The 24251-nt window shown below is 57.0% G+C and overlaps 1 protein-coding gene across 4 annotated transcripts in view; it reads left to right on the forward strand.

Annotated features, from left to right (window-relative positions):
* The first annotated feature begins 7910 nt into the window (after positions 1-7910).
* The window catches only part of STAT3 (signal transducer and activator of transcription 3), a 39012-nt gene continuing 22671 nt past the window's right edge, over positions 7911-24251 (forward strand). For 2 of the 4 annotated variants that reach the window (XM_065577872.1, XM_065577874.1), the window contains exon 1: positions 7911-8067. The gene's annotated coding sequence lies outside the window, so the exon portion shown is untranslated. Of the gene's footprint in view, positions 8068-20038; positions 20344-20384; positions 21696-24251 lie in introns of those variants that run through there. The other 2 variants (XM_065577875.1, XM_065577873.1) reach the window with 2 other exon arrangements.

Here is a 24251-nt window from a genome sequence, read left to right on the forward strand (position 1 = left end):
TGGTGCCCCAGCACAATGGGGGAAACGTTCCCCTTGTTGGAGGGACAAAGACCTGCGGCAACAGACCGGGGGGGGCAGAGGTGCTGGAACTGGCGGGGGCTGCGGCACCCCTGGCTTGAAGTAGTTTCCTTCATATCCAGGGTTTACAGTTTGATTCAATGGCTCTCAGCCCCCCACGATACACATAGGCTGGTCGCTGCCATCCCAGACATGGGTTCTGGGCCCCCCCCAGAACAGGGGCACCGTGCTGGAGGGCCCGGGACCTCGGGAGCCAGGAGGGGCGATGCCCCGTGCAGCAGGCACAGCTCTGCCAAAGCCTGGTGCGAGGGAAACACAGGAGCCCTGGGCAGCAGTAACCCCCAACGCTGGGCTGAGCAAGGAGACGCTCGTCCCCGGGCTGCACTCAGAGAGGGGACACAGCAGGCACCACGCCAGCCCAGCCACGCCCGGCCCCCACGTGGCATCAGGGAACAAGGCCGTGCTGGGCAGTGACTCACCAACGATGAGTGAGTGTCTGCGACCTTGGCAGCAGGACTGTGAGTCTGCTGGCGTCCAAATAGCCCTCCCCCTGCCCCAGTGAGCCTCCCACACATACCTGGCTCCTCCCCACTCCGGGGACAGGGTTCCTGCTCCCAAGGGGGCCTGGGACCTCACTCCGTGCCACTCCCACGTTCTGCCAGGCTGGGCTGCACCCCACGAGCGACTGCCCCCAGGCTCCGGCTGCAGGGCCAGGGAGGGCCAGCGACCGCCAGAAGCCCCGAAGTGAGTCAGTGGCAGCGGCAGGACCCAACCCACATTCTGGCTCCGGCTCTTGGGAGACGGATGCGGCCAGGCAGGGGGGTGGGAGCCGAGCACGCTCCCGCTATGTGCCAGTTCCACAGGGGGGCTGCAGTTTAAAAAAGGCTGAATCAAAGTTTGTCAGAGCAATGGGGGCCCACTGGGACCAGGCAACAACAGGCACCTGGTCCTTGTGATTTCCTCCCAATAACGTAGGTCCTACATAAAACCAGGCAGTGTTTTGATTTGCTTTCTCAGGAAGAGGGCTGGATATTTAGAACATGGCAGAAGCTGGACAGCCCCTCTGGGGGAATCCCTTTGTCATTCCCCCCCATGTCTGTGTGCCCAGCTCCCCCATTCCTGTACCCAGACCCCAGCAGTGACCCACCCCAGGCTGGCTGGACACCCTTCTCCATGCCCCTCCACAGGCCCTGAGCCTCACACACATTTGTGGATTTACCCTCCCCCCTAGTGGGTCAGGTAAGCTCCATCACGCCCACGTTACGGGGGAAACCGAGGCACGCGGCAATCGCATGTCCCTCCCGAGCCTGGCCCCTGGGGAATCACAGCCAGCAGCACAGTGAGTGTCCAGCGCCCCTCCGCTAGGGGTGGGGGATTCGGAGTTGGGGATGCTGGGATGGGGGGTGGCTTCTCAGGCTGCGCTGGGCCAACGGGTTCAGTCCTGGCCCCAGCTGAGGAACTGCCCCATCCCGGCCAGGCCTCTCTACCCTGCCAGTGCCGCACATGCACTCACAGCGGGGGCACCCTGGGGGAGCAGGCTGGGCTGTGGGGAGGGCCTCAGGGGAACCACCCAGTGCTCCGTGGCCCGGCGCTGAACGCTGGTGCGGGCAGGGGGTTCCCCTGGGAGCGGGGAGGAGGAGGGCTCTGCCTCGAGGTTTCCTCCCAGCGCTGACAGTGCAGCTGTGCGTAACCTCAGCGCCCTGCACACGAACGGACGGGGGCAAGAGACGAAGCCGCTGCAGTCCCAGGTGGGGGCGACACTGACGCGAGCAGGGGGCTGGGGAAAAGGTCATCATCTGGGGATGCTGCCAGAGAACCAGGGCGGGGGGAGCCACATGGGGCAGAGAGGAGCTGCCAGCCCGGGGCCCCTCTGCCTGTCTGGCAGTGCCCAGCGCCAGCTGCTGCCAGAGGGGAGCTGGAAACCCTGGGTTTGGATGCAGCTGCACCAGGAAGCTCCGCCCCGTCTGTCAGGGACTGGCTCATGGCGTCTGTCCCTTCCTCGGGCTCTGGCTGGCATGGGCTGGGCCCGTCCCAAAGGCTGGACTCGGCCGTAGAACTGCAGCGGAGCTCTGCGAGGTGTGCCAGACTCCAGCCCCATCTCGTGGCAGTGCCAGGGCCGGCTCCCAGCAGGGGCGGCGTGTTCAGGAACCTCGCAGCCTTTGCTGGGTCTTGTTCAACTCTAGGGAGAGTCTGCAAGGGGCCGGGGCAGCCCGGGGCTCGGCTCCCAGCAAGCCCTGGCTGGGTGGGTTTTCCTGTGACATCACCAGCCAGCATGCGGCCGCCCACGGGGCTTCTCCTCAGAGTGTGCTAGGAAAGCCCAGGGCACAGGGGAGCGAAGGGCACCCAGCCGGCTGCCCCCCAAGGAAAATACATCCCCACCCCTGCAGAGCCCGTCTGAGCTGGGTCCCGGGCCCAACACGCTGCCCACACGACTCACACGATGCGCCACACGAACAACCCCGGCTCTGCTCCCTGGGCGACCCCGCGACCTCACTGCAGAGCAGCAGCAGATGCTGGGTTGCCTGTGAGGTTAGTGGGGACGTGCGTCCGAAGGGCCACGTCAGCGGGGGACCTGCCCCAAGGATCAAGGGGCATCGACAGAGCTGGGGGGTGGTGCCACGGGCTGGGGTGCTGTAGCAGGGGGTTGGGGGCCTCACCGTTGGAGAAGGGATGAACGGACTGAACTAGCATGGCTGGACCTGCTCTGCCCTCTGCACTCAGCTGGGGCCCGTGGGGCTGCACAGACACAGACCTGGCGTCTGGGGGGGCGTTTCCCCACCACCGCAGGAGGAAATCGTCTCTGGCTCCTTTGCACAGAGCAGCAGGTGGGAATGCAGCGTGTCCGGCCAAGAGGGTGCCTGAGTTACTAGCACTACTTGGGTTTTCACGCCATGACCTGGGGGGTTCGATGCTGCACTGGGCTCCCCGCCCAGGGAAATGGGGTCCCTCTGCAATGTCATCAGTCCAGCAACAGGGCCGGGGGACGTTGAGCCATGAATGTCTGTTCTGAATCCTGGGGAACAGGCATTTGGGAGCAGCGCAGCTGGAGCTGTTATTGGGAAAGAAACCAACGGTCTTATTCTTAGCTCCACTGAAAAACCCTGGGGGACCCAAAGCAGGCAGCGGGTTTCTCCAACAGCAGCAGACAGGTGGGTCCGGACGGGAAGGGGGGATGTTATCAGGCTTGCCAAAGCAGGAGCGACCCAGGGAATTGTTTAAAAAGACAGCTCCAGCCGGGAAGGGGACAGCATGACCTGTTCCCTTGAGCCCATGCATGATGCAATCACCGCCTGTGTGTCCTAGCCAGGAGGCTGGACAGGCGTCTGGTAGCTTCCAGGAACACAGGAGATGGGACCCACATGGATCACTTCCCCTCAGAGACCATCGGCTCTTTTCCAGCTCCCGTGTCCTGAGGGGCACTATGCCGCGTACAACGTAACACATGCATGTCCCTTGCTGTCTCTGCTACACATTTCCATTCATGGCTGACCTCCCAGAGCTGCCGCCGGCTCTGCCCGAGGCCCCAGGCTTGGAGATGAAGTTACAGCGTAGTCTTGGGGCTAAGAGCCCGGGACTTCTGGGTTCACGTGCTAGCCCTGCGTCTGGCTCCCCGTGCCTAAGCACTGGTTACCAGGGATAACGGCAGGTCCTGCCATGCTGTGCGGTCATGAGGATGCAGCAGTTAGCATCTGTGCAGGGCTCTGAGATGCCCTGGGAATGCTCGGGGCCAACTCTCCCCGAGGGCAGCTGAGCGAACGAGCCGCTCATGTCCTAGCTGGGTCCTCAGTTGTTTCCAGGGGTCCCAGGCTGTGCGGGACATGTGCCTCACGCTGGCAGAGAAAGGACCGAGCAGAGGGCAATGGGTGTCCTGCGTTGCACCTAGAGGGCAGCCAGCCCAGCTGAGAGGGGCAGAATGACATGTCCCAGAAGGAGTCAGGGCCGTGGCAGGGAGCGTGGCCTGGAGCTCCTGAGGGTGCTGTCCTGGGAAGGGAGCTCTACCAAAGGGCCAGGAGAGATGCTGGGAAGCCCCAGGGCAGGACCAGCTCCTGTGATGAGCCTGGACAAAAGGGACAGACCCAGGGAGGCAGCCCAGGCGTCGGGTTTCTGGAGGAAAGGGACACACACACAGACAGCCTGGGAGAGGCTGATGGGAACGGGGCCTTCGGGGAGAAAGCGCTGCAGAGAACTCTGCAGAGCCCAGGAGGGGCAAAGAGTCTGCGGAGGAGCAAGTCCAGGAAGGGGCCTCGAGACAGGCCGAGGGAGGAAGAAGTCCTGGGAGTCAGCACCTGTCAGGGAACTGTGCCCCACACTCCACGCCAGCCCAGGTGGTCAAGGCAACGTCTCCTTGCGATTTGCCATCAGGACAGGGCACCCCAAGGGCAGGGCCAGCGGGAGTCCTGATGGCGAAGGCTCTGCTGCCCGCCAGGATGGGGCAGGGCGGACTCTGGGATTCAGGGGAGCTGAGGTCCAAGCAATGTTGGGGCGGGGCTGGGCTGGGGAGCCTCATTCTATGAAAGGAGCCTTTGTTCTTCCCAAGGGGTGTGGTGGATTCTCCACTGGACGGCGTCTGCTGATCACAAGCATCATCCTCAAACAGGTACAATCTACTAAGGAGCCTCATGCCAGCCGGACCGGCCACGGTAGCTGGCGTCACACCAGCGCCATGCAGTGATGTTTCCAGCCCTGGCTGAATTGTACGAATCCACAAGTCTTGGGGGGTCCTGCGGGTGGTGCCAGGCAGGGTCAGGCATGCACCCCATCACGTGTCGCTGGACACTTTGGGAGTGTGCTAGCCGAAGAGCCTGGACTGCTGTTTTGGGTACGATGAGCGGTGGTAGGAAGGCCCCGTCGTTGTGAGGAGATCGAGACATTTCGCACAAAGTCAAACCACTTTATGCTGAGGATTTGGCACTGACGAGTCAGCCGGTGAGAGGGTCCTGGTTTCTGACTGGTGCAGCATTGCAGGCACGACACAGGTGGGATAGATCACGAACTCTGGCTCAGTGCAAAGACGGTTTTGCATCCCTAGGGAGGTTGTGGAATCTCCATCACTGGAGGTTTTTAAGAGCAGGTTAGACAAACGCCTCTCAGGGATGGTCTAGATAATACTTAGTCCTGTTGTGAGTGCAGGGGACTGGACTAGATGACCTCTCGAGGTCCCTTCCAGTTCTATGATTGGCGAGACATACACTTTGTGCAGGAGGCGGCGAAACCTGTTCATAGAAGAACATCCACTTTGCGGTGACTGTTTGAACTCTGCTTGCAGCCTATGGAGGTGAACTCATTGGTGTTCTCCAGAGTACTCGACCCCACTCACCGAAGCGGGTCTGGGGGCCCAGCTCCAAGGTTCTGGACCTTGGTCTTCTGCCATGAGCCGTTCTACCCATAGGGTGGGCAGCATCTTGGAGCCCTTGGGAGCGTGGGGCTGAAATTCTCTGTCCAACATTGTTGTGGACATTGATCTGTCGTTGGGGCCTACGCGCCAACAGAAGACGCATCATCTGCGGAGAAGGACACATTGCACCACCAGCGAGCAGCAAAGATCCAGTCTGCTCCGTCACCGGACACACTGCTAGCACTCAGCACTCCGATCGAACGGAGTATGAAATCTCGATCGGTTCCTTCGGTTTGGGTTCCCCAAACGACACCCCCATCCAGGATTTGACATCGTGGTGCCACTAAGAGCTTGTCTGTTATGGGCTCCTTCTTTAGGCACCTTAACAACCATCGCTGGACCTGGGTTTCAAACAGAGGATGTGCCGTGAGGGAAGCTGATCACATCCTCGTTAGAAATTGCTCCATCGTGATCAAGATTGGGGGCTCCTAAAACCTGCTCTCTAGCTCAATCACAAGATATGGGCTGGATGCAGGGGGCAGTGGCGGAGGTTACTTGGCCTAAGTTGTGCAGGAAGTCAGGTTAGGACATAATGGTCCCTTCTGGACTTAACATCTCTGGCTCTTCTGAAGTGGGAGGGGCGCTGGTGAGGCCTGGCATGGCTCCTAGAGGACGATCAGAGAGAAGTCTCTGGCTTTGTACTGAACAGTCCTGGGGGTGAGAGCCTCCTCCTGGCCCATCCCCCACGCTCCGGTGCAAGGGGCCGGGATTCCAGTTCTGGGATGTCCTGTGTGTGTCCCTGACCAGGCTGGTGCAGCAGAGGCAGGAAGGAAATCCTTGCACTAAACACAGCCACCAGCCTGCGAGCCGGCTCTGATGCAGGAGATGCCGGGGCACTGGCCCCACTCTGGTACGGAGTAGTGGAGCTCAGATGGGATCAGCACAAGACTAGTCAGCTGGTGCACCTCTTCCACCCCCCCCCCCACCCTGCACCCCCCCCACTAGCACCCAGAAGGGGAGAAGAGGCAGCAGGATGTGCCAGACGTGCCTTGTGCAGCCCCCTAGCGCATGGCACAGATGCCCCCCACCCCCAGTCCAAGACACAGACACAAGGAGCTGAAATAAATTGCAGGGATTATTTGGTCAATTTCTGCCACTCTAAAATTCCCACTCCCTTCACTTCCTGTCCTAAACTGCTGTGCCGCTGTTCATTTGGGGTTGCCAACGTTGTATTTCTGAAAGAAGGGACTGTTTTCTTAGCACCCCTGCCCCACCCCTCCTCCGGTATTATTCTCATCACTATTTTTAATATTAATACTGAGCAGCACTCACCTCTCTTCGCCAGGGGTGTTTCTTGCTGTTTTTTGCAACACTCAGCAACTCCCGGTCTTGTTGTACTGAGATGTGGGAATAAGGGACTGTTGGCAACTCTACACACCGAGCCCCAGAGGTAGCTGCATCTCCGCTCTGGATGTACAGGGATGTCTGCTGCCCAGCACAGGGCTGCCCCGATTTCACAGTGGGGGTGGGGGGGGAAGTTGGGGGTAACGCTCACGGATTCCCAGGAGACACAAGTTCAAATCCCACTGGGGAGGACTCAGCCTCCCCGGAGAAAGAAACTGAGTCCTGCTGAACCCCCCCCATGTACTCCATCCCCATGTCCCTGCCCCCCAGTCTCACCCTCCCCATGTGTCCCCACCGCCATGTACCCCCCCTCTGCCCCTCCTCGCAGGCTCAGCCCCCCATGTACCCCATCCCTGTGTCCCTGCCCCCCAGTCTCACCCTCCCCATGTGCCCCCACCACCACTTTGCCCCTTCTCCCAAGATCAGCCCCCCATGTACCTCATCCCCATGTCCCTGCCCCCCAGTCTCACCCTCCCCATGTGCCCCCACCACCATGTACCCCCCACTTTGCCCCTCCTCCCAGTCTCAGCCCCCCATGTACCCCATCCCGGTGTCCCTGCCCCCCAGTCTCACCCCCCCATCAGGCCCAGTCCCCAGGGGCTCCCACCGCCATGTACCCCCCCTTTGCCCCTCTTCCCAGGCCCAGCCCCCCATGTACCCCATCCCCCATGTGCCCCCGCCCCACTTTACCCCTCTTCCCAGGCCCAGCCCCCCATGTATCCCATCCCCCATGAGCCCCCGCCCCTAGGTTCAGCCCCCCCATGTACTCCCTCATGTGCCCCCAGCTCAGCCCCCATGTCCCCCATCAGGCCCAGTCCCCAGGTGCCCCCCCAGGCTCAGCCCCCCATGTGCCACTGTCCCTTTAAGGGGCGGTGACAGCGGCAGCCCCGCCGCGCTGATGTCAGGACCTGCCCGGAACTCAGCTGAGTTTCCCGCATGGACATTCCCGGCACTTGCCGCTCCGCCCCGGAGCCTCCCGGCTGCCCTCTCCCCTGGCCCGGCCATGCGGCGGGAGGGGAAGATTCATGACGGAAGAGCCACCGGGGGCACCCCCCCGGCAAGTCATGAATAATAAAGGAGCCTCGTGGATAAGAGGCTCTGATTGGCCAAGAGGCCACGTCCCCTCGTGAATAATGAGCAAAGGCGGAGCGCCATTGGCCAGCGGCGCTGTGACGTAGCCCGTGGAGGGGCGGGGCTGATGGGCAGCAGGTTTCTGGTCCGCCGCGGAGGGAGCAGGAGGCCGAGCGCCCCAGGCAGCCGGAGCCGTCACCCCGCCCCCCCCGCCGGGCCTGGGAGCCCCGTCCCCGCAGGTGAGCCGGGTGGGGGTCCCTGCGGGGCGGGGCGCGGGGGGTCCCCCGGGGTGCTGCTCCCAGGGGTGCTCAAGGCATAAGAGTGCGTGTGGGTGCCCCCCCCCCCGGTGCTTGGGTCAGACCGCTGGGAGGCGCAGGGTTGCACCCATGGGTGCTGGGGCCAGATCGGGGGGCTGATAGCGGCTCCCATGGGTGCTGGGGTTAGGCTGCTAGGAGTAGCTCAGGGGTGGGGGAGCGGCAGTTGCACCCATGGGTGCTGGGGTCAGACCGGGGGAGGGGGCAGCAGTTGCACCCAGGGGTGCTGGGGCCAGACGGGGGGGGGGGAGGGCAGCAGTTGCACCCATGGGTGCCCCGGTCTCTCTCTCAAGTCGCGAGCCAGGCAGTGGCTGTTCGGAGAGCGAGATTTAAATGCACCAGAGTTAGGAAACGGAAAGTGGCGATGCCCTGGCAGCCGGAACCCGGCCCCTCTCGCACTTCCATCTTGTCTTGCATCAGCCTGGCCTGGCTGCTGGCTCTCCCCAGACCCTGCTGCAGCCGCACGCCGGGGCTAGTGTGGGTGGTGCTGGCCCTGGGGTGCCTGCGAGGGGCTCCCTGGGGTGCCTGCGAGGGGCTCCCTGGGGTGCCTGCGAGGGGCTCCCTGGGGTGCCTGCGAGGGGCTCCCTGGGGAGCGGATGGGGATTGAGGGAGCCTGACCCAGCCAGGCGCTGCTGTCACTGTCGCTCAGGATCAACCCAGGGGTTGGATTTAGAAGCTGGGCCCAGCTGCTAAGCGCCTTTGCTTTGCTCTTCCCCCAAGAGTCACTGACTCGTCCGGTTCCCACACTCCCTCGCTGGAATGGGACTTGCTGGTGAATTGGGCACAAGGCCCCAGCCAGTGGCAGGAGGGGACGGCTCCTTGCACAGCGCTGCCCGTAGAAAAAGGGGTCTTTTGTTTGAGAAACTTCATGGCTAGCGCTTGTCCCTGCGCCGCTTCTGTCTAGCAGCAGAGATGCATAAAATTGAAGCCCGTTGAAAAAGGCTTTTTATCCAGTGTCGGGGATTATTAGAATCGCCTTTCTTTTGACGAGGGTGTTGAGGCTGGGTGGGTCTCATAGCCTCGGCCAGAAGACTCCACAATTTCATTTTTGTTGTTAGTCGTTGTCCACGTTCTCTCTGTCCTGGGGCGCTAGGTCTGCAGCCCCTGGGGGAGCATGGGGGGGCCATTTCTCGGGCACCCAGAAATGAGCTGGGCACCTTAGAGAAATAGATGAGAGCATTGTACCCGAAAGGCATGATGGAATCGGCATTACTAAGCGCGTATGTGAATGCCACCACCTGGCGCTTTTACAACGCGGCGTTGTGTCCCATGGGCGGGCGGCGAGTGAGTCCCCCCCCATTCGGGGAGGCTAGCCCCTAGCTCCGCCCCTGCCCGCCAGAGCCTGTGGCCGGAGGAGCCCTGGCCAGCCTGCTGCTAGGCCGGCCAGAGCCACCCTGGGCCACCAGCTGGCTTGAGTACTGGCCCAAGCCACTCCTGGCTGCTCCAGCCTCTGGCTACCAGCCCAAGCTCCAGGCGGCTAGCTGGAGCTGAGCCCCTGCCAGCTTCAGGGACAGAGGCTGGGGCCATGGCCTGGGTTAGGGGAAGCTTAGCCTTCCCTGGCCGTCGATACCCACTGCCCATAGGGTTGCCAACTTTCTAATCGCACAAAACTGAACACCCCTGCCCCACCCCTTCCCCGAGGCCCCGCCCACGCTCATTCCATCCCCCCAGGGTGTGGGATGAGGCTCCGGGCTGGGGCAGTGGGTTGGGCTGTGGGCTCTGGGGTGGGGCCGGGGATGAGGGATTTGGGGTGCAGGAGGGGGCTCCAGGCTGGGGGGTGGAGCTGAGGGTAGGGAGTGTGGGAGGGGGCTCTGGGCTGAGGCAGAGGGTTGGGGTGTGTGTGGGTGGGGTGCAGGCTCTGGGAGGGAGTTTGGGTGCAGGAGGGGGCTCAGGAGGGGGTGTGGGGTACAGGCTCTGGGAAGGAGTTTGGGTGCAGGAGGGGGGCGCGGGAGTGGGGTGTGGAAGGGAGCGTGGGCTCCTGGTGATGCTTACCTCGGGCGGGGCTCCCAGAAGCAGTGACATGTCCCTCAACTCCTAGGCGGAGGTGTAGCCAGGCAGTTCTGTGTGCTGCCCCCACCTGCAGGCGCCGCCCCCGCATCTCCCATTGGCTGCAGTTCCCGGCCAATGGGAGCTGCGGAGCTGGCACTCAGGGCAGGGGCAGTGCGCAGAGTCCGCCTGGCTGCGCCTCCGCCTAGGAGCTGAGGAACATGTCGCTGCTTCCGGGGAGCCAGGTAGGGAGCCTGCCAGCCCCACCAACCCGACTTTGAGTGGCCCTGTCAGCAGAGCTGCCCGGGTCCCTTTTTGACGGGTGTTCCGGTTGTAAAGAAGACACCTGGCAACCCTACCCACCCATGGGCCCTCCCACCCATCCCGGTTGGTTTATTACAGGGAAGGAACTGGTTGGTATTGTTGGGGTTACTAGGCCTGCCTGAGCCAGAGTTCTTCCATGTTTAAACTCTGTCCTTCCATGTTTAACTCTAATCGACCTCAACAACCAAGGACAGGAACTGGAATGTGTAAATAGCCAGTTAGCAATTACGACCTTGCTCATACCAGGTACCAAACAATACTGATGAGGTTTGCATGTTTCTAGCTGGGGAAGGGGTAATAAACTAAGGGTAAACAGGACCAAATAACTGTTTAGGGAGAAGTTACTAACGAGCTAGATTTATAGCCCTAGAATGATTTAGTTGCTTAAATGTATAAACATGTCTTCGGTAGAGAGGGGGGGGGTGGTAGAGAGGGGGGGGGCTTAGTTGTAAAATGTATAAAGAAGAGAGAAACTGTTTTTGCTGATGTGCTCGATTTGAGACTTGCCTGTCTCCTTGCACCACTTTGAGATCTCAAATAAACTTTGATTGTTTCTCCACCCCGGTATGTTTATTGGCGTGAAGCACTCCGGGCACCGAACCCCACTGTTGCTGTCCTTGGGCCCCTGTGCCGGCAACAGTATTGACCAAACTATCTGTAAAACATCCAGGCTCTGACCCTGAGCATTCCTCCCTTTTGCCAGCCTCTGCAGTAGCTTTGGGGAACCTTGGGGTGACTGTATTTTCTGTACATCTTACTCAGAGCCTTGATTATCAAAGAACTGCAACTGCTCTGCAAACGCAATCGGAGTGTAGCGATGGCCTTGTTAATGCAGTGAATGCGATTGTAGAGTTTAGTGCAGTTTAAAACTTTCTGAAATGTCATTTTAATTGTAAACTGCCTTTTTGGAGTAGATGGACTGGGGAATCTACAAACTGATTTAAGAAGCCAAACTATGGACATGCAGAAATCTAGTTTTTATTGGGTTCTGGCCTTGAGCGCCCTGGTTTGAGCATTGGCCTGCTAAACCCAGGGTTGTGAGTTCAATCCTTGAGGGGTCCACTTAGGGATCTGGGGCAAAAATCAGTACGTGGTCCTGCTAGTGAAGGCAGGGGGCTGGACTCAATGACCTTTCGGGGTCCCTTCCAGCTCTATGAGTTAGGTATATCTCCATATATTATTATTATTATTATTATTATATTAGGATCCTTATGTCGGGAATTTCACAATGCTTAAGAATAAGGATTTCTAGCAGAGCTTGTGGGATCTTTTGATAGAAGCATTGCATTCATATCGATCAGCACTGCTGGGTTACTGAGATTATTGGTAATCAAGACTGAAAACCAGAAATGTTGATTCTGTATTTGGTCAACCCAAGACCTAGTAAGCTGATTCACGTTTCCGACAGATGTGAACTGTGGGTTGCATTTTATTCTCCTTTGCTCGTTTTCACTGTGATTTCTTTGAGAGCAGTTGCGAGTGTTTCTTGTGCTAGCTCAGATCTCAGCTGGACCAGACCTTTGTCTTTAGTAGTACACCTCTACCCCAATATACAGTAACTCGAATTCGGATATAACTCAGTAAAGCAGTGGTGCGGGGCTGCGTGCTCTGGCAGATCAAAGCAAGTTCAATATAACGCGGTTTCACCTATAACGCGGTAAGATTTTTTGGCTCCCGAGGACAGCGTTATATCGGGGTAGAGGTGTAGTTTTATGAAGAAAACTAGCACCTGGGGTGAAACGCAAGGTCTGGGGTTCATGATGGTAGATGATTTTGCAGCACTGTGTCAGGGACTGTCTTCGGTCCTTACCTGGCCCCCATGACCGTAGCATCCGAGCGCCTCTCAGTCCCCCGGTGGGTGTATTCTCCCCATTTTACAGATGAGGCAATGAGGGGCAGAGAGACTAAGTGACTCTGTGGTGGAGCATGGACTATTCCCCAGGTTCCAGGCTAGCACTGAACAGCTGCACCATCTTTCACCCTTTCCCAAGTCTCTGCATCGATTACTTTACTTTCTCCACCTCCAGGGTTACTTTTCTTGGCCATCTGAACAACGAGAGCCATATTCGCTCATTTGCCTGGGGCAACGGACTTTCTCTTTTACAGAAGAAGTCCGTATGTTTTGTCATGCTACAGACTGCCAGGCAGAACTTCACCCGAGCTGGTGAAGTTCTATTCATCTCCTGCTGCAGCCTCACAAACCTGTCTGGGGGGACAAGGAAGAGAAGTTTATTTGAAAGTTTTGGTGGGTGGCGGGAATGACTCCTACAGACAGTTAGGACCTCTGCTGAGAGCTGGTCGGGAATTGTTTCACTCACTGTTTCTTCGTTGGAAAATACCAATTTATCAGCACCAAAACGTTCCAATGAAAAGTTTGAGATTTCTCAGGTCCAGGATGGGAGGGAGGGAGACACAGACCCACCCCCTCCTAGCTTGGTGATTAAGACCCGTGGGAGATCCAGGTATCCCTTCTCTGCCTGATTTGGAGGTGAGTGCCGGGAGAACCAGGCTTTTGGTTCTTTTGGTGCGTGCATGTTTGTCTTGCTCTCCGTTTTGTTCCAATGTGGAATGAAGCATTTTTCATGAAGGAGAATTCCTGTCTTCCAGCCTGCCTTACCCACAGCGTGATCGTAAAGACAGCTGCAGGGTGTCCTTCTCCTGGCTTGGCACTGTGGAGGAGTGAGACTCGCCCTGGAGCATTCTGAGAAAACGGGGGCTTTTTGGAGCGGTCTGTCTGTCCCCTGCAGCTTTCCATGCAGCTCCTCCTCCTCCCCCCCCCCCCCCCCCCCCCCCCCGCCCAAGGAGGTCTGGAGCACAGATTGCACTGTGTTGTTCCTCAGCTCCATTTCAGTCCCCAGAGCAAAGGTTGTTTGCAGGAGAGCGATTGGTGGCGTCTGTCAGTTAAACAGCACCTCTCATTCACTACAGAGTGGCTTTCATGGGAATGCCTGCCAAGGCAGGTTATCAAGCATTCAAAGTGCAAGGACTGACAGAAGCTATTTTTTAACCATTCATTACCCGCCCCTGCCCTCCACCATGGCAAGACACCTTGGAGTTTAATGACCCTTGTGGTTTTCCAAACCTATTCAGCTGCTAGGTTGGGGGAGAGAATTGTGCTCAGAAGTGCGTGTGCTGTGTGACTTGGCTCATTCAATGCATCAGCTTAAAATGGCCTCCCACAATTGCTGGCACGGTGCAGTAACAGTTCAGGAAGTTGGGTCCCAAGTGAAGCATGCTAGGAAAAGAACGACATCTGGGAGTTGTTTGGGAGGAAGCCAGTCCTCCGTTAAGGCTGAAGTAATGTTCCAGTGTATATTTCTTGTGCCTTTTGAGGAGAAAATTGTGCCATCAGGCCTGTCCCCTGCTAGCAGTGACCGAGTTACCAGGGTACCTGTGGTTCCCCCCGCTGCACACCTCCAATGCTGCTATAGTGTAACCAAGGAAACCTGAGGCTAACGTTCTAGCATCTGTTTCGTACCTTTGCACGGTCTCTGTTTATTTCACCTAGTGCCGGTATGATGTCAGACTAGATACTGGTAGCATGGTTACACGCTGGCTCTGCTCCAGAGATGAAAGGAAAGGCTAACCACAGAGAGACATAAGCCAGGCAGAATCGAAAAGGTTCATCCCTCAGGTCTTTAAACCTAGGCTGGGGAGACGGAGCAGTAGCAAGTCTGGGTTAGGTGCGTGAGGGACCCCATTAAAGGTTAGTCAGATTATTGCTTTAATAATGCAAGTGACCTGAAGGCTGGTGAGAGATGGAGTAGCTCTTCCTCCTTTCTCTTGGGGCTCGTCTATGCTGGGGCTTTAGCCACCAGCACAAACCCACGCTGGTGCCAGTCACTACACGCACTGGAGCAGCACCTACAATTGTCAATGATAATGCAGCAAAGGGAGACGTGTTCAGTAAATATTTGTTTGGTATTTGGGGAGAAACACTAGATATGATCTAGTCGTCATATGATGAAACACTTTCAATTCCAGTCGTAGCTCAGAAGTGCGTTCAACATCAGCTACTAAAGTTAGCTGTTTTGAAATCAGCAGGTCCCGATAATTTGCATCCAAGGGTTTTAAAAGAGTTGGCTGAGGAGCTCAATGGACCATTAATGTTGATTTTTTTTTCAATAACTCTTGGTGCACTGGGGAAGTTCCAGAGGACTGGAAGACAGTTCATGTGACAGTATCCGGAAAAGGTAAATGGGCCAACCCAGGTAATTACAGGCCTGTCAGCCTGTTGTCGACCTCAGGCAAAGTAATGGGAATGGCTGATGCAGGACTAGATTAATATAGAATTAAGGGAGAGTAATGTAATTAATACCAATCAATAATGAGTTCACGGAAAATAGACCCGGTCTGACTAAATTGATATATATATTTTTGATGTGATTACAAGTTTGGATGATAAAGGGATTAGCACTGATAGCATAGACTTCGGTAAGACTTTGTACTGCACAACATTTTGATTTTAAAAACTAGAACAATATAAAATCCACATAGCACATGCTAAATGGATTAAAGTGACTGACTGGTAGGTCTCAATGTAACTGCAACAGGAAATCCTTGAGCGGGTGTGTTTCTAGTAGGGGCCTGCAGGGATCCGTTTTGGCCCTAGCTAGTTAACATTTGTATCAATGACCTGGAAGAATACATGAAATCACTGATCAGGTTTCCAGATGACCCAAAGACTAGGGGAGTGGTAAATACTGAAGGGGACAGGTCATGGATACAGAGCCGTCTGGATCGCTTGATGCAGGCCAACAATAAACATTTAATATGGCTACAGGCAAATGACACATCTAGGAACAACGAGCATCAGCCATGCCTACAGGATGGGGGCTGTGCCCTGGGAAGCAGGGGCTCGGAAGACTTGGGGCTCACGCTGGATAATGAGCTGAACGTGAGCTCCCAGTGCAGCACCGTGGCCAGAAGGGCCAATACCATCCTGGGGTGCATAAACAGGGAATTTCGAGTGGGGCAGAGGGCCTGTATTGCCTTTGGATTTTGCAGTGTTCTGACTGCTGCCGGGAATCCGGTGTCCTGTTCTCGTGCCAGCAGTTCAAGGAGGATGTTAATAAATTACAGCGAGGAGCCGCGAGAATGATACAGCTTGGAGAATGTGCTTTTAGTGACAGACCCGGGCAGTTCAAGCCATTTAGCCGAGCAAAGAGAAGCTGAAAGGCGGACTGGATCGGTCTGTTAGGACCTGGGAGGGGGGCAGAGTTTTGACGAGGCTCTTCCATCTAGCAGACAAAGCTATGTAACAATCCCACGGCCGGAAGTGGAAGCTGGACAAAGTCGGGCTGGAGATGAGTCACATTTTTAACAGGGAGGGGAATTAACCCTTGGAACAAGTTACCAAGGGCTGGGCTGGATTCTCCATCCCTGGCAATTTTTAAATCAAGAGAGGATGTTTTTCTAACGGGGGCTGCCATAGTTCCAACAGGCGTTAATTCAGGGCCGGGCTGTGGCCTGTGTAATGTGGGAGGTTCAGACCAGATGATCACAGTCGTCCCTTCTGGTGTAGTAGTCCAGGACGGTCTGGTAGCTAGGGTGACCAGATGTCCTGATTTTATAGGGACAGGCCCAATTTTGGGGTCATCTTCTTATATAGGCTCCTATTACTCCCCCACCCCTGTCCCGCTTTCTCACACTTGCTGTCTGGTCACCCTACTGGTAGCCATTGGCAAAGATGCAGCCACTCCCCCGCTAGACCCCAGGAGAGGAGCCCCTTGCATTCAATTCTGTACCCGCCTCTGGGCGGAGCGGCAGGAAAGAGGAGATGGTAAAGCTGCCCCCTGGCCAGGTGAAAGCTTCCAGCAGTTCCATTTGTGCTTTCCCGCCTGCTCCTAGCTTGGTGATGGGCCAGTCAGCGTAGCACATCCTGAATCCCCCACCCCCGGGTTTTGTTACCTGCACAAAATGTTCTGTTACAACTCAAGGGCACCCACCTTTACCCAGTTCCTAGGGCTCCAGGCAAAAAGCACCTAACTCTACTCCTCCGTGGGCTCAGAGCAAACGCCCTTTCCCTGGGGACTCCAGGCTTAATCTTCTGTGGGTTTACAGGGTCTTTTACCAGTGAAAGAGCCTTACACGGTAATATACTACATCACCTCTATTTATTAACACTCACCAAAAACAGACTGCACACGCTCACATACAGTGCTCACCTCTTCCAAGAAGACAGATGAACTTTTCTTGATGGCCAGTCAGGTCCATCTGGGGGACTCCAGTTTCCAGGGCCACCCGGGGGGGGGGGGGGGCAAGTGGGGCAATTTTCCCCGGGCCCCGCAGGGGCCCCCACAAGAATATAATATTCTATAGTATTGCAACTTTTTTTTTTATGGAAGGGGCCCCCGAAATTGCTTTGCCCCGGGCCCCCTGAATCCTCTGGGCAGCCCTGCCAGTTTCTGCACGGTGTCATTGGCAGAGTGTTGAGGTCTGGCAGCTCTGATCTTGGGGCTTTGTCCTGGAGTTGGTTCCCAAAGAACTTCCTTTTGGACCCCAGTTTATATAGTGAAATTTGCATTCTTTTTAGCTGTACCTTAACCAGTCCTTATACTAAAATGTTACTAACCAATCCTAATGCAGGTTTCAGAGGGGTAGCCATGTTAGTCTGAATCAGCAAAAAGAACAGGAGTCCTTGTGGCACTTTAGAGACTAACACATTTATTTGGGCATAAGCTTTCGTGGGCTAGAACCCACTTCATCGGATGCATGGAGTGGAAAATACAGTTCTGTGTATGTATATATCTTCCTACTGTATTTCCCACTGCATGCATCCGATGAAGTGGGGTTTAGCCCACGAAAGCTTATGTCCAAATAAATGTTAGTCTCTAAGGTGCCACAAGGACTCCTCGTTCTTAATCCTAACCTAGTGTAACAAAATTCTCTAACCAATCCTATCCCGCCACCTTAATTAATTTACACCTAGCAACGTTAATTCTGTAACAGACAGAAAAAATTAAAGAGCCAGACAGAGACCATATGGATAAACAATAGGGAAGTGGGGACCCTAATGACAAAACAATGAGGATTTCACAACTCCAACTATTGATAATTGATTTCTGGACAGGCAGGATGCTGTCAAACTAAGTTTTCTTTTGCCATCTTAAGCTCTGTTTCTGTGTCTGGTGATAGTGGGGACCATTAGGACGGGGTCTCCTTAACAGCCTGATATTACACTGTTTTAATGGAATGGGAGGAGGTGACTTCTTGCTTCTTAGCTAAGGGCAGCTTCTCGGCTGCTCTTTTAATCTGGCTGCAGACGAAGGCCTGATCCTTACCGGGGGGATCAATGCCTGCCGCAGGCGTCGAGCCCGGCGCAGTGTGGACAGAGGATTTTAACTCTGCAAATTCACCTGGAGACGTTCTTGTGCCTGACCCTTTGGAAGGTGGCAGCCCCAGAGGCTCCGGCTGCCAGGGCCCCCGCTGTGCTGGCAGTTTCTGCCCCGGCAGGTTGACCAGAGGCAAGGGGTGAGCGGTAGATGGGACAGACGGGCGGGTGTGTGGGGAGGGGCCCGGTGACCTGCTGCACCCTGTCCAGCATTCCCCACTCACCCCCTTGGAGCTGAGGGAGAGGCTGAGGCAAGCTCAGGCCCTAGCTCTCCGGGGTGATTTATGTGGCCGACTATTCCTGGGTCCAGTTGGTGCCTGCGGGTCCTGTGTCCAAGGGGCTGATTTAGAGCGTGCACGTGTGGTGCCTGCTCCTGGAAGCCGTGTTCTCTGCAGCTGGGCCTGCCTCGGGCTTGCCGTGGGAACTCGGAAGCATTTCGCAGCTGAACAGAAGCCCAGATTGGTTTGGGGCCCGGTACAGGAACAGTTCCCGGAAGTGAGCCATGGCTGACTTGGTCAGAACATCACTGCCACGCTGCAGTCCGGGGATCTTGGTTTCGGGCTGCCAACACCCCCGAGCCGTGCACACAACCGCTCTCCAGGCGTCATCTGAGTAGTTTCAAATGATGTTTCTGAAAGACTCAGCGGGGCCCAGGTTCAGCTGCGCTGGAGGCTGGGTTTGTGTTTCCCTGCGGTGAGGCTCCTGCCACGCTCTGCGGTCTCCTGGAAGGTGTTCAGGGCGCACGTTCGCACTCCCCGTGGGCAGCGCTTCCAGGAAGCGGGTGTCCGGCTCTCCTGGCATTAGGAGTAACAGGGCAGTCAGACGGCTGGAGAGGACACGCCTGTGAGCACGTTCAGTGCAGAGGTTTGCTTTGCTCTGACGAGAAGGCCTTGTGGAGGAGGGGGCTGTGCAGGATAGTGACTGGAGTTGCCTGATTACTTAATACACTCTTGGCCTGACCCATGTGGCTGCATCTAGACATCCCCCAATTCTATGCTGAGTAACATTGCAACCTATGCCGTGGTCGAGATCGGAATTCGGGTGATCTCAGGACTTGCCACTTAGAACCAAACCAAGCTGGGCCATGTCTAGCCCAGGGGTCGGCAACCTTTCAGCAGTGCTGGGCCGAGTCTTCATTGATTCACTCTCATTTAAGGGTTCGCGTGCCAGTCATACATGTTAACATTTTTAGAAGGTCTCTTTGTCTAAGTCTATAATATATAGCTAAACTATTGTATGTAAAGTAAATAAGGTTTTTAAAATGGTTAAGAAGCTTCATTTAAAATTAAATTAAAATGCAGAGCCCCCCGGACCAGTGCCCAGGACCCGAGCAGTGTGAGTGCCACTGAAAATCAGCTCGCGTGCCATAGGTTGCCTATCCCTGGTCTAGAGGGAGTGAGAAGTGCTCCAGATTCCCCGCACGCGTGCCTGGGAGCCATTCACGGTGCAGAGAGGAGGGTTGTTCTGTAATGCTATAAAAACACTTCAGAGAATCCAAGTGGCTGAAATCTCCATGCGGGCAGGCTGTAGCCCATGGACCAGCGAGGCTACAGAGGGCTGGCTGCGATGTATTTCTCCAATGTTGTTTCCCACCCCATCCAATGGCAGTGAGCGTCCCGGGGATGTTCTGCGGGAGTGTGAAGGGGTGGGGAGGCCGTGCAAACACCTCCCCGAGCTGGCAGCCGCTACTAGGGGACGCTGGTGGGTGCAGCTGTAAATCCAGGAGGCTGATCTCTTTCCGGGACCCGTACCTGCCTGGTGCTGCTTGAGGCTCTGGGAGCAACGTGCAAGCTGGGGAATGGCACGCCCGCACTGCGCCGCATTTCAAGTTGAAGTGCGGCTAATAAAAATGCTGAAAGCCCCTGCAGTCTGACCTGGCCCAGGGCTCCCAGCAGCAGGGTCCCCTGGCTGTATCTCCCCCGCGGGATGCGACCAGAGGGCTGACAGCATCAGGGTGTTCAGAGCCACGCAGTCAGCCCAGTCGTATCAGTCTGCAATGGGCTTTGCTGCGGCTTGTGTGTGGGGGTGGGGGAGTTCTGGCATCTGCGCGGAAGGGAGTTGCCGTGCTCCAGAGGGGCTCAGAGGCAGGCTCGTGCACAAGGCAGCCCCCGGGGGGAGTGTGGGCAGAGGTGTGAAGAAAGGGTCAGGATCCCAGGCACTGGGCAGCGGGTGGAGGAAGAAGACAGTGGGGCTGGGCTAGGTTTTGGGGCGGGGGCTTTTGCCTGCAAGGAGCCAGCCTGCCCCAGCTGCGGGTTGTGGAGGTGGGCCAGGCTGCTGGCCTGAGGGGCTGGGAGGAAGGCTTGGGGCATAGGGTGGCCCTGTGGAAGTTGCAATGGCTGTGTGACAAGGGACGTCTCTGCCTGTTTATACAATAGCAAAAGTTTTGGGACCCTGGCGACATCGGCTCCAGGGTGCCCCCACCTGCGGTATGAAGACAGACTAGTTTGGAGAGCGATCGTTGCCAAACGGGTTACACCTTTCCCCAGCTTGGGCTGCAGAGGAGCTTAAGAGACCTGGAACGGTGGTGCTGTGGTGCGCTCTCTAGACGCCTGTTTTGCGTAAGAACTCAGTCTGGGTTTTATTACAATGTTTAGCTGTTTGGTTTTACTTGTTTAAGGATCAGGCCTCAGGGCTTGGCCACAGACTGGTTGTGGACAGGCCACCTGGGGGTAAACTTTCCCCAAGTAGCTTCATGTCCCGGATGCCTCCATTTGACCCCCGTTCGGCTCCGAGGCGCTGAGCATTGCAAGCGTGCAGCAGTTTTGCTAATCGGCACGTGACTGCAGGGTCCGGCGCCCTAGTAGGCAGAGGAGGGAAAACAGTCTGATTACTGTGAAACTGCAGCTTGGGTAAGTTTCTCTTTCTTCAGATGGAGGCCTTTGGCTGCTGCTAAAACAGAAGCAGAGAGAAGCAGCTGTTCTCACTCTGGGCTGATGTGTGTGATTTGTGCTTCCTCATCCCACTGAGTGGCTCCTTCGCCTGCGGGCGTCTAAGCTCAGAGCTGGCTTCAGGGCTTGCAGAAATCCACCCTGAGCTGCTGGGGTGGCTGGGGGGTTTCCCCATCTCTAACTCCAATGACTTTTGGAGGGTGGCAAATGCAGGGAGTGAGTCAGGGCATGTGATGGGATCTCGGATGCTTCCTGTAACCTCTCTCCCACCCCCAAAATCAGGCTTTCCCGACTGTCAGCTTCTCCTGTTGCTTTCCTGTGGGGTTACCTGCCCTGGGCTTCCCCCACAGTTATTTACTGTCACTGAAGCCATAGGGCCCGGCTGCCCTCTCCCACAGAGTGGGAGTGACCCAGCGAGCGAGGGAATGGTCCCCTGTTTCTCCAGGCTATGACCCCCCGCATTGCTCCTCGCTCTGCCCCTGGCCTGTCACAGGGAGGCTGAACTGCAGTTATTGCAATGCCAACCCATCTGCCGCTGTCTCTCTTCCCCCATTTCTGGCCTGAGCTACTGAACTGACACAGCGTGTGACTTTCAGATCTCGCCCCGGCACTTCACAGGCTGCAACATTGGTTAAAAAGCAAAATTACCCTTGACGAGGTTCACTCAGCTGAACTTTAGCGGTGGCTGGTTGCGCTCAGCTGACCTTTAGCGGTGACTGAATTTGCTCACACCTTCCCAGCGTTGCAGATTGTCCGGTGAACAAGCCACGGTTTCCCCTGCTAGTTTTCATTTGATTCCCATTGACACACATGGAATAAACCCAAGAGTTATTTCTTCCTCGTTTCTGTTGTGGTTCCTGGCAGTCCCCGCCTCCCGCACTTACAGTAAGTCGAGCGTAGCTCATTCCTTGCACTGGTTCTGGAGAGAAACCAGAGACGAGAATCAAGATAGAGTCTGGTTTTGGGACAGGGTGTGCATTGGCATCCTGCTGAAGTCCCGTAACTGGCTGCTCCAGGTGAAGGTAGGGAGCCTACCGAAAATGTTGTGTTGCATGGAGAGAGCCGGGTCTTGCCAAAAACATCTCCCACACAGGGGACAGTTTGGGGCTGGCTTCGCTCTAGGGAGATTTGCAGGGCGATGGGAGCAGTGTGGGAGCTGAATGGACAAGCGCTCCACTTCCAGACTTTTCTGCCTGATGGGTTCACTCCTCGGTTCACAGTGCTGGGAAGGGCTCAGGGTGTGGGTGGGGTGGGGGATACGGTGTGCAATGTAAGTACCGGTTGGTGCAAAGGGCTCCGCTGCAGTTCTCTGCCTTCCTAACCAAGGCTTCCTGTGGCGCCGTGATCCCGCAGGCACGACTCTACAGGATCAGACGCTAGGAGCTTGGGTCCCGATTCAGCAAATACTTTAAGCAGCTTGTGTGTTTATAGCCAGGCACGTGCTTAAGTACTTTGCTGAATCGGGGCCATAGCCATTTAACTGTTGGTCTCTCTCCTCAGGGTTTGGCTCTGAGGGGCGCTGTGCAGCACACAGGCTAGGCTGCATGTCTGTGGCTCTTCAGAATTGCTTCTGGGGTGTCCTGTGTGTCCCGCTGGGGTGAAGCTCACCCTGTGCACAGAGCTAGCACCAGGCCTGTGCACCACAGAAATCCCACTCACCTGGCGTGTGGCCCTGCAACTGCCCCTCTGCCCAGGGCTGAGTTCCCCCATTGGGTCCAGGTCGTGTGGATATTGTGTTGTGAGCTGATCTGTGTCTTCTCAGCCTCTCCATGGTCAACCTGCGCTCGGAGGGTTTACTAGGAGTCCGAATCTTGCTCGTTGGGCTAACACCAGCGCTGAGGCAGGTGGGGGAATTAAACCTTTGCAGGCAGGGGGATGGGGGGAGGGTTAGAACCCGAAATTCTTCAGCACTTGCGACAGACGGAGCTGGGTTATCGGTGCTCTGAGCTGGGTTAGCTGCTTGCGTTTCTTTCTTACTCATCTCTGTGCTCGGTGGCCACCTCAGGTTGCAAGAGGAGACGGTGGTGTCTGCTCGCCAGGAGTCGTTCACCCCGGTGTTAACGTGCGTCCTGGGAAAGCCGACAAGCCATGTAATGTCGTGAGGGGTGCTGGTGGGGGGAGGAGAATCTTCCTGAGGACAACACACACCCACTGTCCGCCCAGCGTGTCTCTTTAATCCCCCAGTGACGTGGTTTTTGTCTGTGGTTCAGGGTTCCCTCTTCCTTTGCCTAGACCAAGGCTGTGGCATGAGCAGAGTTTGTCCTGGGAATCCCAAGCCCGAGCCACCGGGTACTGTCCTCTGGTGCTGCATATAGAGGGGCTGCATCCGTGCACGTCTTGGGTCACTGCCCTGGAGCCCTCCTGACCGGCGGCTGCAGGTAGCAATCCCAGAGCAGCTTTGCTGAACGGGAGCCCGAGGGGTCCCTGAGGCACGTGCCTTGCCCAGAAAGACGAGCAGTCCCACCCCGCTCAGCCGAGCGCGTCGTCCTGGGCCGCGCCACTGCCTTGGAACGGGGGGGCCCGAGCGCGTCGTCCTGGGCCGCGCCGCTGCCTTGGAACGGGGGGGGCCCGAGCGCGTCGTCCTGGGCCGCGCCGCTGCCTTGGAACGGGGGGGCCCGAGCGCGTCGTCCTGGGCCGCGCCGCTGCCTTGGAACGGGGGGGCCCGAGCGCGTCGTCCTGGGCCGCGCCGCTGCCTTGGAACGGGGGGGGGGGGCCGAGCGCGTCGTCCTGGGCCGCGTCGCTGCCTTGGAACGGGGGAGGGGCCCGAGCGCGTCGTCCTGGGCCGCGTCGCTGCCTTGAAACGGGGGGGCCCGAGCGCGTCGTCCTGGGCCGCGTCGCTGCCTTGAAACGGGGGGCCGAGCGCGTGCTTAGGGCTCCGCTGAATCAGGAGGTGAAAGTGAGGCACCTAACAGGTGGCTGGCTTTCCCCAGAAGCGTTGCATGCCCATGAAGTCAGTCAGGCCTCCACTACTTATCTAGGCCCCTAACTGACAGCTGCGGCTGTTCTGTTCCACGTCCTGGAAACGTGAACTCCCGTGTCTGCCTGCAGCCTCCTGGTGCTCTCCCCGAGGAGCACGTTAGACTCTGTTCCCTAGACTCCCATTGTGCCAGGGCTGGTGTCTGGGCAGATCCTGTGTGTGGTGGCAGCCGGGCCGGGCTGGGCCATTCCCCGCTGGGGCCCTTAGCTGCACGGGAGACGCAGTTACGAAGGGAGCCGGCATACGCTTCTGTTCTGTTATCAGCACTGATAACTGGCTGGCTGCCGTTCGGCAGCAGTCGTCGCGGTTATGCCGCTTCCTGTGGCTTGTTCATGCTTTAATAAACAGACATCTACCACGGCCCTGCCTAGCCGCTCGCCAGAGAAAAGAGCTTCCTTCCACCCCAGCCCCGGGTAAGTAGAGGATAGGAAATAGTCAGTGCCCTTTCCAATTCTAAGAGCGAGCGTAAGCTGTGTGGAACGGGGCTTGTCTTCGGGATCCGGAGCCGTGTCAGTGGCTGGGGATACAACTCAATGACTTTTGTTACTGAAACCAGCTCTTTCTCAAAAGGTGCTTGGCTCTGGCCCAAGGCAGAACAGTT

The sequence above is a fragment of the Chrysemys picta genome, chromosome 24, assembly GCF_011386835.1.
Source record: "Chrysemys picta bellii isolate R12L10 chromosome 24, ASM1138683v2, whole genome shotgun sequence".
NCBI lineage: Eukaryota > Metazoa > Chordata > Testudines > Emydidae > Chrysemys > Chrysemys picta.